Source organism: Aedes aegypti, chromosome 2 (assembly GCF_002204515.2).
Source record: "Aedes aegypti strain LVP_AGWG chromosome 2, AaegL5.0 Primary Assembly, whole genome shotgun sequence".
Lineage (NCBI taxonomy): Eukaryota > Metazoa > Arthropoda > Insecta > Diptera > Culicidae > Aedes > Aedes aegypti.
This window is the reverse complement of record NC_035108.1, coordinates 206,126,386-206,143,849: the sequence shown is the minus strand read 5'-3', so window position 1 is coordinate 206,143,849 and position 17,464 is coordinate 206,126,386. Positions and strand designations below refer to the sequence as shown.

General features: G+C 35.5%; 1 long non-coding RNA gene across 1 annotated transcript in view; it reads right to left on the bottom strand.

Moving 5' to 3' along the window:
- The window catches only part of LOC110676332, a 60,577-nt gene that overhangs the window by 37,568 nt on the left and 5,545 nt on the right, over positions 1-17,464 (bottom strand). The gene's annotated exons all lie outside the window — the stretch shown is intronic.

The window sequence follows — 17,464 nt, the reverse complement described above, 5'->3', positions numbered from 1 at the left end:
GAACCGTTTGGAACAATTTAGAAAATTCAGGGTGAATAAAAATTATTTCTGAAGTAAAATTTTTCTTAGCTAAACTTGATCCGAAATTTCCTCCAAGCGTGATCAACGCACACAAACTTGGATGTGTTAAAGGTTTTATTGGATTCCCAACTGTCCTTGGGTAAATAATAGGCAAACGTTCCTGATCTTCTTATTTTTTTTTTCTGCTAGTGCACAAAGCCAACATAAAAAGTTCACTCTTGTTGGATGCTTTTTTCGCAAGATTTGTGCCTTAAGTTTTTGAAGTTTTAGTACAATCTTAAAAGTTGATTCAAAACTGTTTCACCTTAATTCACAAATTTCATAAAGCCAAAAGGACATTATAACAAATGCTGTTTAAACATTTTTCAAATTTCATATGAGCTGTAACATCTTCCAGACACCCGCCAATAGCGCCCAAATCTAATGTTTAGTAATCGACGCACCACTTGTGGCGCTCGTATAGCCCTATTCACAAGACGTTGCAAATCAGCTGATCGGGAAGCTCTTTGACAGTTCTTCTATGGAGATGACAGTCCCGTGCTAGCACCGCAATGTGATGGATTTTACTAAGGTGGCGCAGATGATTAATGCGTGCCACTAGTTTTCTCTTTTGTTCTCCCGCTGTTCTTATGCAGCGCAAATAGTGACGTCACTATTTGCGCTGCATAAGAACAGCGGGAGAATGAAAGAGAGAACTAGTGGCACGCTCCAATCATCTGCGTCACCTTAGTAAAATCCATCACAATATTGTTAGCACCGGTCCTCCACCAATGTAAACAATTGCATAGACGGACCTGAATTCGTGATCAAACGTCAACATCCCACCGCAAAATCACTAGTGTTTGGAGGTGATTTTAACCTCCAACTTAGGGATGATTCAAATATTACGTAACGCAAAATTTGACAATTTTAGATCCCCTCCCTCCCCCACGTAACAGCTTTTGTATGAAGAATTCAAAATTTTTGTATGGACCATAACACTACGAAAGACCCCCTCCGTCCCCCTATTGCGTTACGTAATATTTGAAAGAACCCTTACCAAATAACCTCCAAGTTAGTTCTAATAGCCTCCGTTATATGAAATATGGTGGCGCGTCGATCGTCGCAAGTTTATCGTTAAACGGCAATGAGAATATATACTAAGGTGTGGAAGAAGAAGCAACGGCTATGTATTAGTAACAAGAAAAAACGTAAACAAAAATAACTACGTCACTAATTTACACGGCTTCTTATGGGAGCTCGCTCGATTGTAGTTGTGAAACATTTTGCACCGTACACGGATGTCACGCACACTAAATGTCTTCTTCCCCACCTCGGTATATATTCTCATTGGTTAAACAGTCAATAGGCCTATCGCTTTTGTTCGAGTTTGACGTTTGGGCAACTACCGCCACCTAGTTCCCGGTTGACCCAGTACAGTATTTTTAGCCTTGGGGGAATAGAGATAGAAAAGTATAGAGGACGAATGTCGCTGGTGTTCCCTCTGTTCTCGCTCAGAAATATGTCGGGTACATAACTGTCAAACTGCATACATGTCCGCGTTGACATTTATAGCCCCGCCTATTCGCGACTAGGGTTGTCGCAAATTAATCGATTATTTCGATTAATCGATTAATCGACTCACTAATCGATTAATTTTTCATCGATAACTGGCTCACTTAATAGGCCTTTTCATGTGACAGGTCCGTCTATGCATTTGTTTACATCGGTGGAAGAACGGTGCATACACGAGGCTGTCATTTTCATAGAAGAACTGTCAAAGACCTTCCTGATCAGCTGTTTTGGAACGTCATGTGAATAGGCCTATAATCGAGATAATCGATTAATTGACTTCGATTATTTGACGATTTTTCCAAAATAAAATGACCTATTCAAACTACGATGCCTGTAAAACACTGTGTTGTGAAAAGCTAAGTATGCTGTTTCACTCAAGAAATTCCTACAGAGAGTCCCATTTGATATGACATTTCTTCTCAACTGCGTACTGTGATCAGAGAAATGTAATTTCCTGGTCATTTCTGGGAAGAAATTCTCCTCGCATCGAGATAGGCGATTCCTTTTCTTGTCAGTAGCAAACCAGCAAACCAGTTTTCCAAGATCATCGGTGCGAGAATTGTTTTCGATAAACACAGTCCTGTATTCCTATACTGCCGTGAATCGCAAGGCAGTCCCATCTGCTATTTTGTCCAATTTTAGTTTGTACAAGTTTTGAACATATATTCATAAATATGACCTTTCAGCTACACTAACGAGATTGCATAATTTGTTCGGTAAAATTTGTAAAAAAAATAATATCAAGTCGAATTGTCCTATAATGAAATGTGACCTCATTACAGTCCCACTGCATAGTTTTGTAACGTGTTATACAAAAATTAACGGTATTTTGATCATCCTAATATTTCTCTCAAAAGGTATCAGAATGATAAGCAAAATGTGAAAGTTTCATTGATATCCAAACATGTGTCAATCTCCTGAACTTTTTTAGTATTCGTTTGAATGGGACTCACTTGCGATTGACAGCATTATATTGTCAATCAATTAAATGACCATGGGTCATTATGTCATTGCATACGCCACAAACTTTTACTACCGTTTCCATGTTTAACACTTTACAGGGAGAAGAGAAAAATATTCTGCTCAATTTCCTTTATTCACTTTTGGAAAGATTCCACATTCAGCGTTTTCTTGATCTTCCCAAAGTATCTCTTGAGATTTTCCCACATTTTTAAACGAATGTTTGCAATGAATTTATCAAAAATCTCTTTTTTTTTCTTTGTAAATCGGGATGATTTTTAGACATTGGCACTTAAAAAAGAGATAGTATGATATTTCCTTACTTAAGAAAACTAACTTTGGAAAGAGATCATATCCATGCTGCAATAATCTTTCAGTGACCTCGGTGAGCGGCGCTACAATGCTTTTAAACGCTCTCAATAATTAACTTCTGAACCTAATTTATTTTTTTTTACACTCTAATGAAAAGGTATGAGACCTTAGAATAGAGTTCTGAACAGTTTTTGTAAATTTGATCATGTAAGTGGTAGGAAGTGGTATACACCTATGGTCAGAATTTCATAAGCGTGTATGGCTCACTTTTTTATTCTGATTCACAAGAGCATCAAGTCATGGACGATTGATTTTGGTCATGTGATATCCCCAAGTAACCACAAGCATTATAACATTGCACGTATTCTACTGCATATCAACAACATTGATGTAACATTGCTTTTATTCGACAATTTTCAAGAGTTGTCAAGCAATAAAGCATTAACTCTACATTACAAATGTATCAATGCACTAATATCACTTTATAAATTGCACTGCTGCACTAATGTTACTTTATAAATTGCTTCATTGCTTTATCGTCGTTTTTGCATTAGTGCAACTGTAAAAGGGCCCTTTTCCACTTTTAAACTACTTTAATGGTAGGCTTACGGCAATGCAACTGCATTATATATGCAATTATATAATGCTCCATGGTTACTTGGGTCGGTTCTGGTGGACAATTCCTGAACATCATGTTGTACCATCATTCGTCAGCTCAAAATCTATTATTCTTATCCACACTCAGAAAGACGTCATACCATAGCAAATATTAAATAGGTTATATCTGAATTCTTCATTTTATTACAAAACACGAAGATAGAACGAAATGTATATTATTTTTATATTGCTGTGTGCGTTTGAAATGCAAATAACAAATGCGGGAACACCAAATGCGGTAAGATTTTCAACAAGGAAGGCGAAGTCAAAGATCGTTTTTCTTTGCTAGGTTGGCGGTGATATGGATCATGGTTGCTAAGTGTCCTTTGATTAGTTTGTGTTACCGCATTTGGAACGCATTCGAGCAAAATTTGCACGTCAAACGCAAACAGCAATACAAAAGTAAAATAAAACGTAAATCCTGTGATCAATAACTACCCAAGTAACCACAAGCATTATACCATTGCATTAATTTGGTCGAAAGTCAACATTTTTGCATTAATAATGTTATCATGCATTTATTCAATAACTGTCAAGCAATGATGCATTTGATTCAACATTGTAAATGCTTTGTAGCATTATTTTAATATAGCATTATGCTAAGCGTTTAGAGTGAATATACAGTTATGCTGTCATACAAGATTACATAACCTCATTAAACGCACTCGAATATGTAATAAATAAGTAAGACGATCGAGCACGTTCACACTCGCTCATTACGTTTGTGGGATATGGAAGAATAATGAAATGACTTTCTTTCATCTCGAACCCCCATTTCATGATCTAAGGATATATGTATTCATTCAAAATTGTTGTATTTTATCTATGAGACTCTTTTATTCATAAGAAGCGAGAGAAAATGTCGATCAATTTCTTTCCTCTGAAATATGTTTAATGCGCTAGGGCTTTGTTTTGTGGGTTAAGTTCTGTTATTTCCTCTACGAGAAAGAATGATGATCAAATTATTTATGTTGATGTTTCATTTGGTGAGAAAAGAAAATCAATCGCCGAAGAGAATTCTTTCTATTCGTAATAACTGGGCGATAAGTAATGTTAACACACACAGTGGCTTCGTTTATAAGGAACTTCTATCCTACCTTATTACATCAGCAGCTTTAGCACAGGACACCAACGCGCCAGGCATCCAGCACACCATCATCCTAGTTGTGGGTTCGAATCCTGATTCCAACAAAAAAATCATTAAGCTGGTAAAGAAAACCATTGAAAGGTAGTCAATGGATTCATTGTTTTGTTTATTTTTAACGCAAGCTCTAAACATACATTATTTTAAGCTAATATACATCATGAACCCTAAATATACAAACATAAATGCTTTAGTAGGGCTTGTGCATTAAAACTGCTTTACCAAGTATTGCATTAATTTGGTTGTTGTGGGGCCCTTTCCCACTTTAATTATGCTTTATAAAGCTCTTAAAGGTTATGTCACATTAAAACAAAACCTGATAGCATACTATAGAGCAAACATAAAGTATTCATATATAGCTTCGTGGTTACTTGGGTAGAATCATGGAATCCATAATTTATCCAGGAATTCATAGATTAATAAACTTGTACAGATTTTTCCACAGATTTATCCAAAAATTGCTCCAGGAATCACATTGCGAAGATTTTTCCAAAGAGATCTCTAGGAATATTTATAGCTGTGTAATCCATGTAGATGTCTCTAGGAATTCAACATGAAGCTCAAATATGAAATTCCTTCATTTTTTCAGGAATTGCTTCAGAAATTCCTTTATGGATTCCTTCCCAAATTATTTCGTGATTCGTCCAGGCATTTCTTCAAAGGATTCTTGGAATTTATTCAGGAAGTTGGTAGAGATTGTCTCGAAATTCATTTCAAGACTCCTTCAGGCATTATTTTCAAGGCTATTCCTCCAGGCATTTAAAAAAATAAATAGAAAAAACTGTCGGAATAATCTCTAGCGTTACCCAAAAACATTCCAAAATATTTCTCTATTACTTCCATCTAGGATTCTTATGCAAGACACTACAAGAAAACCCTCATGAGACCGTACACAACGTCCTCTTTGTGCACCTGCAGTATTTGCCCTAAGAATCCTTACAGAAAATGATTCAAGAATTTCACCAGGAGTCGTTCACAGATTCCTCCTGATTTTTCTAGGAATTGTTCAAGGGATTCCCCCAAAAAATATTATTAGGATTCCAGCGAGAACTCCTTCAGAAATTCCTCCAGACGTTACTAAGAGATTTCTTCAGCGATTTCAACCAGGGCATTTAATAAAAACTTTTCCTCGGATTTCTTGGAGAAATTCTTGGAGTATTTCCTGAAAGAATTCCAGGAAACAATCTGGAGGATATTTTTGAAGAAAACCCAGGAGAAATAACTGGAGAAATTCCGAAAGAAAGAAAAATGTCAATTCCAGGAGGAGTTTTCAGATGTACATTGATACATCCTAATTGATGAGTTTTTACAGGTATTCTTCATAGAATTTCAGGAATAAAACTTGTTGTTTTTACTAAAGAAACCTTGGAAGGAATTTCAGGATGAATTTGTTGAGAAATTATCGGTAGACTTCATGGAAATCATGTAAGAACAAATAAGGGATTACTGAAATACATAACATGAGGAAATTTTGGCCGATTTTAGGAGAAATGACTGTAAAAAACAGGTAGAATCCCTTGAAAAAAATCTGGAACAATTCCTAGAATAAGTCGTAGAGGAATCTCTGGATAAATTTATAAAGTAAAATCCTAGGATTTTTTTGGAGGAATTCTTCAAGAACCTCAAAGAGATTTTTTTTTGAAACTCTGAAGAAATTCCTGGAGGAACTCTTGATAGAACCACTGGAAAATGTTTCGGAGGAGCCAAGTGATGTTTTTGAAGCAATGATTGGAGAAATCCTTAAACTAATTTCTAAAAAAATTCTTGAAGGAATTCCTAGAGGAATTTCAAACAAAATACTTGCAGCCAAGATATTTCAGAAGGAGACCCATAAGCAATCCCTGAAAGTTGTACTAGAGCCATTTATAAAGGAATCCATGGATGAATTATCTAAATACTTGTAGGAATTTTTAAAGGAATCCCGAAGAAGAAAAACTGTAGCAGCAAAACAGAAGCGACTCGTATAATTCCAAGTATAATTCTTAATTTCTCTACCGGCAGCTTCATCTCATCACCAAAAAAACAATATTCAAATTGCGATAAATTTTTTGGTTCTCGATATTTTTGCACCTTTTTTCACATATTCTCAACAAACTTTTCTATTTTTGGATTTTGTGTCGGTATTGAGCATTGGTCGTCTAGTTTTGAATATAATCCGGTATTCATTACGGAACCGACACTTCTCATATAAAATTTCTTAGGCCGCTATTTTTTTTTTTAAACGATTTATTAAAAATGCGGGCTATACAGTGTCAGGTAATAAAGAGCTTCACTGAAAAAACCATTCAAATCGGTTGAGTTCCCTTCAAGAAGTCCAAAACTACAATATGATGTTTTTTAAGTTTTCAAGATCTTGTTACGGCCGCAGTTGTACCAAAAGCATAAAAGCTGATTACTCAAAAAACGGTTGCAACGGTTTCACAACAGATTCTCGTCAAACTTGAGATATTAACGTGGATCATTAGGGCAGTTCAAAATTTAAAAATGTTTGGGAATCCAATCTCCCATATGTTCCTTTCCATCCTTACCATGAAAATAGTGTTCTGTGAAATTTTCAGCTTTCTAGGTGGTGATTTAAAGGTGGCCCAACGACGATGTCTATTTATATGGAAATTACTATGGAGAAATTTTGAGATATGTTCCACTCACGCTAGTACTGTAATGTAAGTACAAACTTATTATCCCAAAGTGAAAACTCATTCTTCAAACCATAATAAAGAAAATTTCTGAAGAGAGAAATTCAATTCGACGGATAGCAGAAGAGGTATTCATGAGTTTGTTTGCAATCATTTAGCATTATATGAGACTATAGCCCTGCAAAACATGTAAAAAAATCCCGAACAAAATTAACTTAACCTTTCGGTCGTCGCGCGAATTTTTGTAACGCGAGTAGTCGCGCGTTGTACTTTGTACAACACCCTTGGTCTAGCGAATATCCCAGGAGTCTGACCACTTAGAAAGATGACGCCTTCGGCAAAATTGTTCAGTAGCTTAAGGGCTATTTTTATTATAGCCAAGAAATTCGGGATTTTGCCACTAGGCGGCGCTAGTGAGCATGAAACTTTTGTTTCTCAGATCTCATGATCCTGACCACTTAGAAAGATGACGTCTTCGGCAAAGTTGTTCGGTAACTCAAGGACTAACATTGTATGAGCTAGTTGATTCAAAATTGTGCCACTAGGCGGCGCTAGTGAGCATAAAACATTTGTTTCGCAAATATCTCAGCAGCCTGATCACTTAGAAAGATGGTGTCTTCGGCAGAGTTGTTCAGTAGCTCAAATTCTTTCTTTGTTTAATCCTTAAAGTTCGAGATTTTGCAAAATAATGATAATCCCGGAGCTTCTGAACAACTTTGCCGAAGGCGCCTGCCTAAAAAGTCGAGATCCTGCAGTATCCGCAAAACAAAATTTCATGCTCACTAGCACCGCAAAGTACCCTATTTCTTGGCTCAAATAATGATAGCCCTTGAGCTACTGAACTACTTTGCCGAAGACACTATCTTTCTAAGTGGTCAGGCTCCTGAGATATCTGCAAACAAAAGTTTCATGCTCACTAGCGCCGCCTAGTGGCAAAATTTTGAATCAACTAGCTCGAAAAATGATAGTACTTAACTTACCAAACAACTTTGCCGAAGACGACATCCATCTAAATAGTCAGGATCCTGAAATATCTGCAAAACAAAAGTAAAACTTCCATGCCCACTAGTGCCACCTAGCGGTCAAATTCCGAATTAAATGAGGTACCATCAGATAGCGCTTCACCTCCAGAATGACTTTTATGAAAACCCCAAGTTTCTATATTATCTGGATTTTAAGATATGACGATTTCAAACTGTGGTTTCCTCGAACCGTACATAGTGCGTTCATTAATATGCGACTTCCATGTACATTTGTTGATTTTACCGTATTATAAAGGGCCACACTGTAAATAAAAACTGTCGAGTATTGTTCTTAAGAAGATTTTTGAGGAATACATTTTGGTTTGGTGTCGATAGACATCTTTGTTGCAAAATGATAGCATATAAATTACAACTGTTGTACAAAGTACAACAACGCGACAGCCCGAAGGTTAAAAGCGATTTGTTTCTTCAGCAACATCCTTCAATAAGGCTTGAAGAATGAGTTTTCAATATGGGATGATGAGTTTCTACTTACATTACAGTACTAGTGTGTTTGAAACATTTCTCAAAATTTCTCCATAGTAATTTCCATATAAACCAACATTGTCTTTGGGCAACCTTTAAATCACCACCTAGAAAGCTGAAAATTTCACAGAACACTATTTTTATGGTAAGGTTGGTAAGGAGCATATGGAAGATTGGATTTTCAAACATTTTTACAATTTGAATCGCCCTAGTGGGTCATTGCCTACGCGTCGGTCCCCGAAAGAATTTTGGAACATCACCGGATACAGATGACCAATGATCAAAACAAATACAGATTATTAAAATAGAAGATATTTTTGAGAACTTGTGGTGGTGCAAATATATTGAGAAACAAAAAAGTTATAGCGATTTCAATATTTCTTCATGGCAAAATATTGAAGCTGCTCGTACACAAAATGCCTAGGGGAATCTTTGGCAGACTTTTTGAAAAAAAAAATCGCGAAGGAAAAAACTGAAAAAAATCTACTGAGAATTTCTGAAGCAAAATTTCTTGAAGTATTCATGAAGGCATCTCTGGAGGGGTTTCATGTGGTTTCCTTGGTAGTTTTGCTGGAGGAATCTCATGAAATGAAAATGAGAAAGGGGAAATATCCAGGTCTTACTCCAAGAATTCTGCCTTTTTTATTAAAATTTTTAAATGAATTCTTAAAGGATTAAATTCTAGATATTTATCCAACATTTCCTCAGGAATTTTCCTTGAAGATTTCTCCACCAGTTTTGCCTGGACATTTTCACGAGTCAAAAGTATCAGAAAATTTATTTTAAACTACCGTCTAGCTACGATTTCCTGTTAATCAAAAATAAATTTGCACATCAAAAAATTGTATATTTTTCCAAATAATTTAAAGCGAACTAGTATACCAATACGAAGCGTCGCATACAGGGAAACAAACAAAATTTGTTATGCATAACAGAAAAAATCTCAAAGCTGTGTTTTATATGTCATGTTAAAGTCGCCTCGTACCATTCAATGTGACTATTTTCCGTGTGTTTAGCTTTCGTCATTAAAATTCTTTTTAGAATTTACCCCCAGATTTATTTCGAAAAATAATCCAACAATTTCCAAGTCGAGTCTAGTACATGACACTGAAGACGGCCTTACAGTTAAGGACGAAATACGCGTATCTGTCAAAGGGTACAAACGCTAGTGGAATTAAATGGTATAGTTCTAAATTCAGTTTTTCACTAATAATTTCTGAAAAACATCCTTGACGTTTCTCTGGTGACATACTTAGAAAATAGACTGGGAAATTTTAATTATATTCAGATGAAGTTCCTAGTGAAAATCATGACATAATGCATACAGTAATACGAAAAGTAACACTTATGGTAATGTCGCGAGAAAATAATAAAAAAATAATCTATAAAAACTTCATAGAAATTTCTGGTCAGAATTTATGGCTAATCGATCTCTTATTCTTCTTCTTCTTTTTCTTCTTCTTCTTATACATCGATCTTATATCCCCTATTTCCTGCTAAGTTTCTCTTTGTTTTCTTAACTTTTGTTTGGTTTTTCATTGTTTTTTTTTCCTGGTTCCAGTTTGGTGTCTGTTTTCAGGAAAGAACTTAAAAGTTCCAGTCCTAACTGTCCATAACTGCATATTTGTAACATTCGACAAAAGTAGGCATTAAATAAATGGAACACCAAGTGTGGATTTTATGGTAGTATGGCAAGAAAGTAAATTTTTTTTAAATTACCGTGAACTCAAAAGTGCTTACTTGAGATTGACATTTTGTATAGACAATATTGCATATTGGGAGAATAGTCAGATAATAATTCTGATAGAAATTTCATTGCTACAACATTACGAGGCTCCTGTATAATCTCAATGTGACTGTTATGCGATTACAACTGGCAAACAAATTGGTATTTTTGATCGTATTTTCTAGAACAATCTCACAGATTTCAGTAAGTTGATCGTAAGTGTTCATCGTTTGATGACTCTCCACGGTATTAACTCGAAATTGTCAAAAATGTCGAAAGTGACAAATATGCAGTTCTGGGCAGTATACCAGTCCTAGTCAAGAGTTGAGATGAGAGCGGGTCAACGGATTTGAATTTTTTTCACTGATGTATTTGTCCAGAACTCAGACGCATGGGAGGGGAAATTCCATAAACTTTATAGATAACGTTAGGAAATTGTGTGTTATAATTTGTAGAATAAACGCCCATGAACGTGCAGTATGCCAGGATAGCTAGGTTATAATGTAAAAAAGCAAACGCATAGATCAATAGTAAAAATTCTTTTTATCTTTACCGTTCTCCTCCTTGCAGAATTGTGAAACAAATATTCAGAAGGTAGAAAACTCTGAAGTAACCTAAACAGAGCTTACCTGAGAAAACTGAATATCGGTATTAAGGTGAAACTCCTTTGAATCCACTAATAACTGTATAAAAGTAATGGTACACAAAAAATATTCTCCTATTTGTTGGTAATAGTAAAATTATAATTGATAAGACGTTGTTGCCAGTAATCGCTACTTCAATTTGAGTCTTTTCCCCTTCGACTAAATAAGATTCCCAAGTAACCACAAGCATTATAACATTGCACGTATTCTACTGCATATCAACAACATTGATGTAACATTGCTTTTATTCGACAATTTTCAAGAGTTGTCAAGCAATAAAGCATTAACTCTACATTACAAATGTATCAATGCACTAATATCACTTTATAAATTGCACTGCTGCACTAATGTTACTTTATAAATTGCTTCATTGCTTTATCGTCGTTTTTGCATTAGTGCAACTGTAAAAGGGCCCTTTTCCACTTTTAAACTACTTTAATGGTAGGCTTACGGCAATGCAACTGCATTATATATGCAATTATATAATGCTCCATGGTTACTTGGGTTGCTTGATGTCGTACGTAACCATCAACGTATCTGACAGCCCTGCAAGCGAGCAGCCGGCGTAAAATTAGAAAAATAAAAAAAGCGAAATGATATGATCAAGTGATTGTTTTTAGCACGGTTTGGTGAAATTTTAAGTTGTTTTCATAAGAAATCCACCAGTAATTGTTCTTTAATTAACAAGTAGTGAAAGTAAACTGTGTAGGAGGTTCTATGTTTAGTTAAAGTGCTAAAATTAGGCGAAAAGTGTTCATCGTTCGCAGGCGGATAAGTGTAAACAATTGTAGCAAAGTTAAACGTCCGTGTTGGAAATTAGAACGGTTCATGAAATTTCCACCAGCTACTAGTGTTAAAATTACGGAAATCGTAAGGTAATAGTGTTCTGATGTCTCGTTAGCAATTTGTGAGTGAACTTAGTGCAGGTAAGTGAAATATTTTGAGAAATAATGTGGACTTCCAGAAATGTGTTTGTATATGAGAGGAAGCCATTTTCACTGCCATGACAGGAATTCCTTCCTATATGTCCTTAAGATATTAGATATTAAAATTTCTTGAAAAACGAATTCAAAGTTCATTCGAAAATCGTGTAGAAACTCATTTCAAAATATCCTTAGAATTTTTCAACAATTCCGTAAACATTTTTAGTGGTTCTGATAAATACGAATTGTTTGACAAATTCTTTATGTTATTCCCTACAATTTACCATTAATAAAAATATCACAAATTTCAATGGAAGTACGATCTAATTATTCTCCAGGAACAGAAATTTTCCACAAAGCTCGTTCATGTATGTTCTGCATATATGGGTCAGTTCTATGTTATTTTTTTTTCATTTCCATAATGGAAATCATGAACAATGAGAAAGGAAAGGATAAGCTTCAGAATTATAAGTGTAGGCCATTGGTTCAACTAAATACTAATATACTAAATAGTATACTAATAACATACCTAAATTCATCTTGATTTTAAAAAATATATCTTGAAGAAACAATTTACTAAGCCATGAACCTCAGCTTCATGCTTCGAAAATTGGATAAATTCTATTAAATTTTAAAAGAATTTTATCGTGCATGTCCATCCGAATTCACAAGAATTTATCTATTAGGAACTATTTTTAAAACTGTTTTTCAATTAAATTTCGGGCAAGTTGAAACGGCTAGGGTTACATGAAATGTAAAATTTCGTAATAATTTAAAATTTTACTACAGAAACATTGTGCTAACAAATGAAACCAACTTTAAGGAACGAAAAACCTGCTAACACTTATTGTCATCATGTTTAAAGCTTAGTATTTCATTTTGCCTCACCCGTTTTAGCCTACTCCGGTGTACCTTATAGCAGTAAAAACTCATATTTACAGAAAAAATGTCGGTTAATTCGATTAATCGAAAAATACTAGTCGATTAATCGTTATCAATAATCGATATTCTTGAACTGTAACACAGCGTAACAAAAATGACATTTTTGCGTGTCTCAAGGATCAAATTATGTGTCTCTAGTAAATTTGGGGTTGCTGAATCTGGTGCCATTCTCAGAAATGTTCCAGCACGTCACAATTTTTAGCTACAGGTCGCCAAAGTTGTATAAAACACAGGTTTTATTAATGTTTACATGAAATTTAAAGTACAATTTATCATACTTTTTTGTAATCTAATCCACCAAACATACAAAATAGAACTAGAACTTTCATTTCAGACATAATTTGATTGAAATTGCGCGATTAAATTTCGATTAAACCGATTTTTTCTACATGCTTGCAGTCTCCATACAAAATTCTTCGTTTCTTCTATATGGCAAAATACAACAATTCTCTAAACCATCAAAAAATAACTTTTCCGTAACGAAAGTAATACAAACTTTGATGATAAGTATTGTTATACACATAAAGTTTGAATTCTGTGGCAAATTAAGCCAATATATTACCTTACAAGCTGGCAAACTTGCATGCAAGTTGGCTGAAATAGTCATTTTTTGCATTTTCAACAGTCAATATCTCAAAAACTAGACGTGCTATGCTATTTCTGAAAACGGCAATGGATTCAGAAACCCTTAATTAAGTGAATAGCGGTATTTTGGTGCTGGAGATTGTCGTAAACTGCGCTCTTATAAATACGGAACAGTAAAACACACGTCCGTTCTCACGCAAATCCGTTTCAAAACTGATTCAAAGAAAGCTTTCATTTTTCCCGCGAACTACTTCATGCTGAGCTTTTCTACACTCTCGACGATATATAATCATCTTTATTGAAATTGAACTTCAACTTTACTTGTTCAGAATAATTACCCAAATGAACAATAATTTACCCACTTATAACTATTCCCTACATTCACCCTCTCCTCTACTCTTACTTAGAATCTATGAAAATGAAAATCTCGCACTTTTTTATTCTAATCAAAGTCATAGAAAATTAAACAAGATTTTTCATATCATAGTTTATATTTTCTAATACACCACGTACAGTTCTGTCTGGCCTTAGTCATGCTATTTTGGATTGAGCTTACCAGGCTCGAAGCATTCCATTAGCAGCAAGGTCAGAGAAAAATTCTAACAAGATTCTTATCACATCATAGTTTACATTTTCTCATACACCACGTACAGTTCTGTCTGATCTTAGTCATGCTATTTTGGATTGAGCTTACTAGGCTCGAAGCATCCCATTAGCAGCAAAGTCAGAGAAAAATTCTTCTCACATCATAGTTTACATTTTCTGATACACCACGTACAGTTCTACCTGATCTTAGTCATGCTATTTTGGATTGAGCTTACCAGGCTCGAAGCATTCCATTAGTAGCAAAGTCAGAGAAAAATTCTTCTCACATCATAGTTTACATTTTCTGATACACCACGTACAGTTCTACCTGATCTTAGTCATGCTATTTTGGATTGAGCTTACCAGGCTCGAAGCATCCCATTAGCAGCAAGGTCAGAGAAAAATTCTAACAAGATTCTTATCACATCATAGTTTACATTTTCTCATACACCACGTACAGTTCTGTCTGATCTTAGTCATGCTATTTTGGATTGAGCTTACTAGGCTCGAAGCATCCCATTAGCAGCAAAGTCAGAGAAAAATTCTTCTCACATCATAGTTTACATTTTCTAATACACCACGTACAGTTCTACCTGATCTTAGTCATGCTATTTTGGATTGAGCTTACCAGGCTCGAAGCATTCCATTAGTAGCAAAGTCAGAGAAAAATTCTTCTCACATCATAGTTTACATTTTCTGATACACCACGTACAGTTCTACCTGATCTTAGTCATGCTATTTTGGATTGAGCTTACCAGGCTCGAAGCATCCCATTAGCAGCAAGGTCAGAGAAAAATTCTAACAAGATTCTTATCACATCATAGTTTACATTTTCTCATACACCACGTACAGTTCTGTCTGATCTTAGTCATGCTATTTTGGATTGAGCTTACTAGGCTCGAAGCATCCCATTAGCAGCAAAGTCAGAGAAAAATTCTTCTCACATCATAGTTTACATTTTCTAATACACCACGTACAGTTCTACCTGATCTTAGTCATGCTATTTTGGATTGAGCTTACCAGGCTCGAAGCATTCCATTAGTAGCAAAGTCAGAGAAAAATTCTTCTCACATCATACTTTACATTTTCTGATACACCACGTACAGTTCTACCTGATCTTAGTCATGCTATTTTGGATTGAGCTTACCAGGCTCGAAGCATCCCATTAGCAGCAAGGTCAGAGAAAAATTCTAACAAGATTCTTATCACATCATAGTTTACATTTTCTCATACACCACGTACAGTTCTGTCTGATCTTAGTCATGCTATTTTGGATTGAGCTTACTAGGCTCGAAGCATCCCATTAGCAGCAAAGTCAGAGAAAAATTCTTCTCACATCATAGTTTACATTTTCTAATACACCACGTACAGTTCTACCTGATCTTAGTCATGCTATTTTGGATTGAGCTTACCAGGCTCGAAGCATCCCATTAGCAGCAAAGTCAGACCAAAAATCTAACAAGATTCTTTTCACATCATAGTTTACATTTTCTAATACACCACGTACAGTTCTACCTGATCTTAGTCATGCTATTTTGGATTGAGCTTACCAGGCTCGAAGCATTCCATTAGCAGCAAAGTCAGAGAAAAATTCTTCTCACATCATAGTTTACATTTTCTAATACACCACGTACAGTTCTACCTGATCTTAGTCATGCTATTTTGGATTGAGCTTACCAGGCTCGAAGCATTCCATTAGTAGCAAAGTCAGAGAAAAATTCTTCTCACATCATAGTTTACATTTTCTGATACACCACGTACAGTTCTACCTGATCTTAGTCATGCTATTTTGGATTGAGCTTACCAGGCTCGAAGCATCCCATTAGCAGCAAGGTCAGAGAAAAATTCTAACAAGATTCTTATCACATCATAGTTTACATTTTCTCATACACCACGTACAGTTCTGTCTGATCTTAGTCATGCTATTTTGGATTGAGCTTACTAGGCTCGAAGCATCCCATTAGCAGCAAAGTCAGAGAAAAATTCTTCTCACATCATAGTTTACATTTTCTAATACACCACGTACAGTTCTACCTGATCTTAGTCATGCTATTTTGGATTGAGCTTACCAAGCTCGAAGCATTCCATTAGCAGCAAAGTCAGAGAAAAATTCTTCTCACATCATAGTTTACATTTTCTGATACACCACGTACAGTTCTACCTGATCTTAGTCATGCTATTTTGGATTGAGCTTACCAGGCTCGAAGCATCCCATTAGCAGCAAGGTCAGAGAAAAATTCTTCTCACATCATAGTTTACATTTTCTAATACACCACGTACAGTTCTACCTGATCTTAGTCATGCTATTTTGGATTGAGCTTACCAAGCTCGAAGCATTCCATTAGCAGCAAAGTCAGAGAAAAATTCTTCTCACATCATAGTTTACATTTTCTAATACACCACGTACAGTTCTACCTGATCTTAGTCATGCTATTTTGGATTGAGCTTACCAAGCTCGAAGCATTCCATTAGCAGCAAAGTCAGAGAAAAATTCTTCTCACATCATAGTTTACATTTTCTAATACACCACGTACAGTTCTACCTGATCTTAGTCATGCTATTTTGGATTGAGCTTACCAGGCGCGAAGCATTCCATTAGTAGCAAAGTCAGAGAAAAATTCTTCTCACATCATAGTTTACATTTTCTGATACACCACGTACAGTTCTACCTGATCTTAGTCATGCTATTTTGGATTGAGCTTACCAGGCTCGAAGCATCCCATTAGCAGCAAGGTCAGAGAAAAATTCTTCTCACATCATAGTTTACATTTTCTAATACACCACGTACAGTTCTACCTGATCTTAGTCATGCTATTTTGGATTGAGCTTACCAGGCTCGAAGCATCCCATTAGCAGCAAAGTCAGAGAAAAATTCTTCTCACATCATAGTTTACATTTTGTAATACACCACGTACAGTTCTACCTGATCTTAGTCATGCTATTTTGGATTGAGCTTACCAAGCTCGAAGCATTCCATTAGCAGCAAAGTCAGAGAAAAATTCTTCTCACATCATAGTTTACATTTTCTAATACACCACGTACAGTTCTACCTGATCTTAGTCATGCTATTTTGGATTGAGCTTACCAGGCTCGAAGCATCCCATTAGCAGCAAAGTCAGAGAAAAATTCTTCTCACATCATAGTTTACATTTTCTAATACACCACGTACAGTTCTACCTGATCTTAGTCATGCTATTTTGGATTGAGCTTCCAGGCTCGAAGCATCCCATTAGCAGCAAAGTCAGAGAAAGTTTCACAAGATTTTTC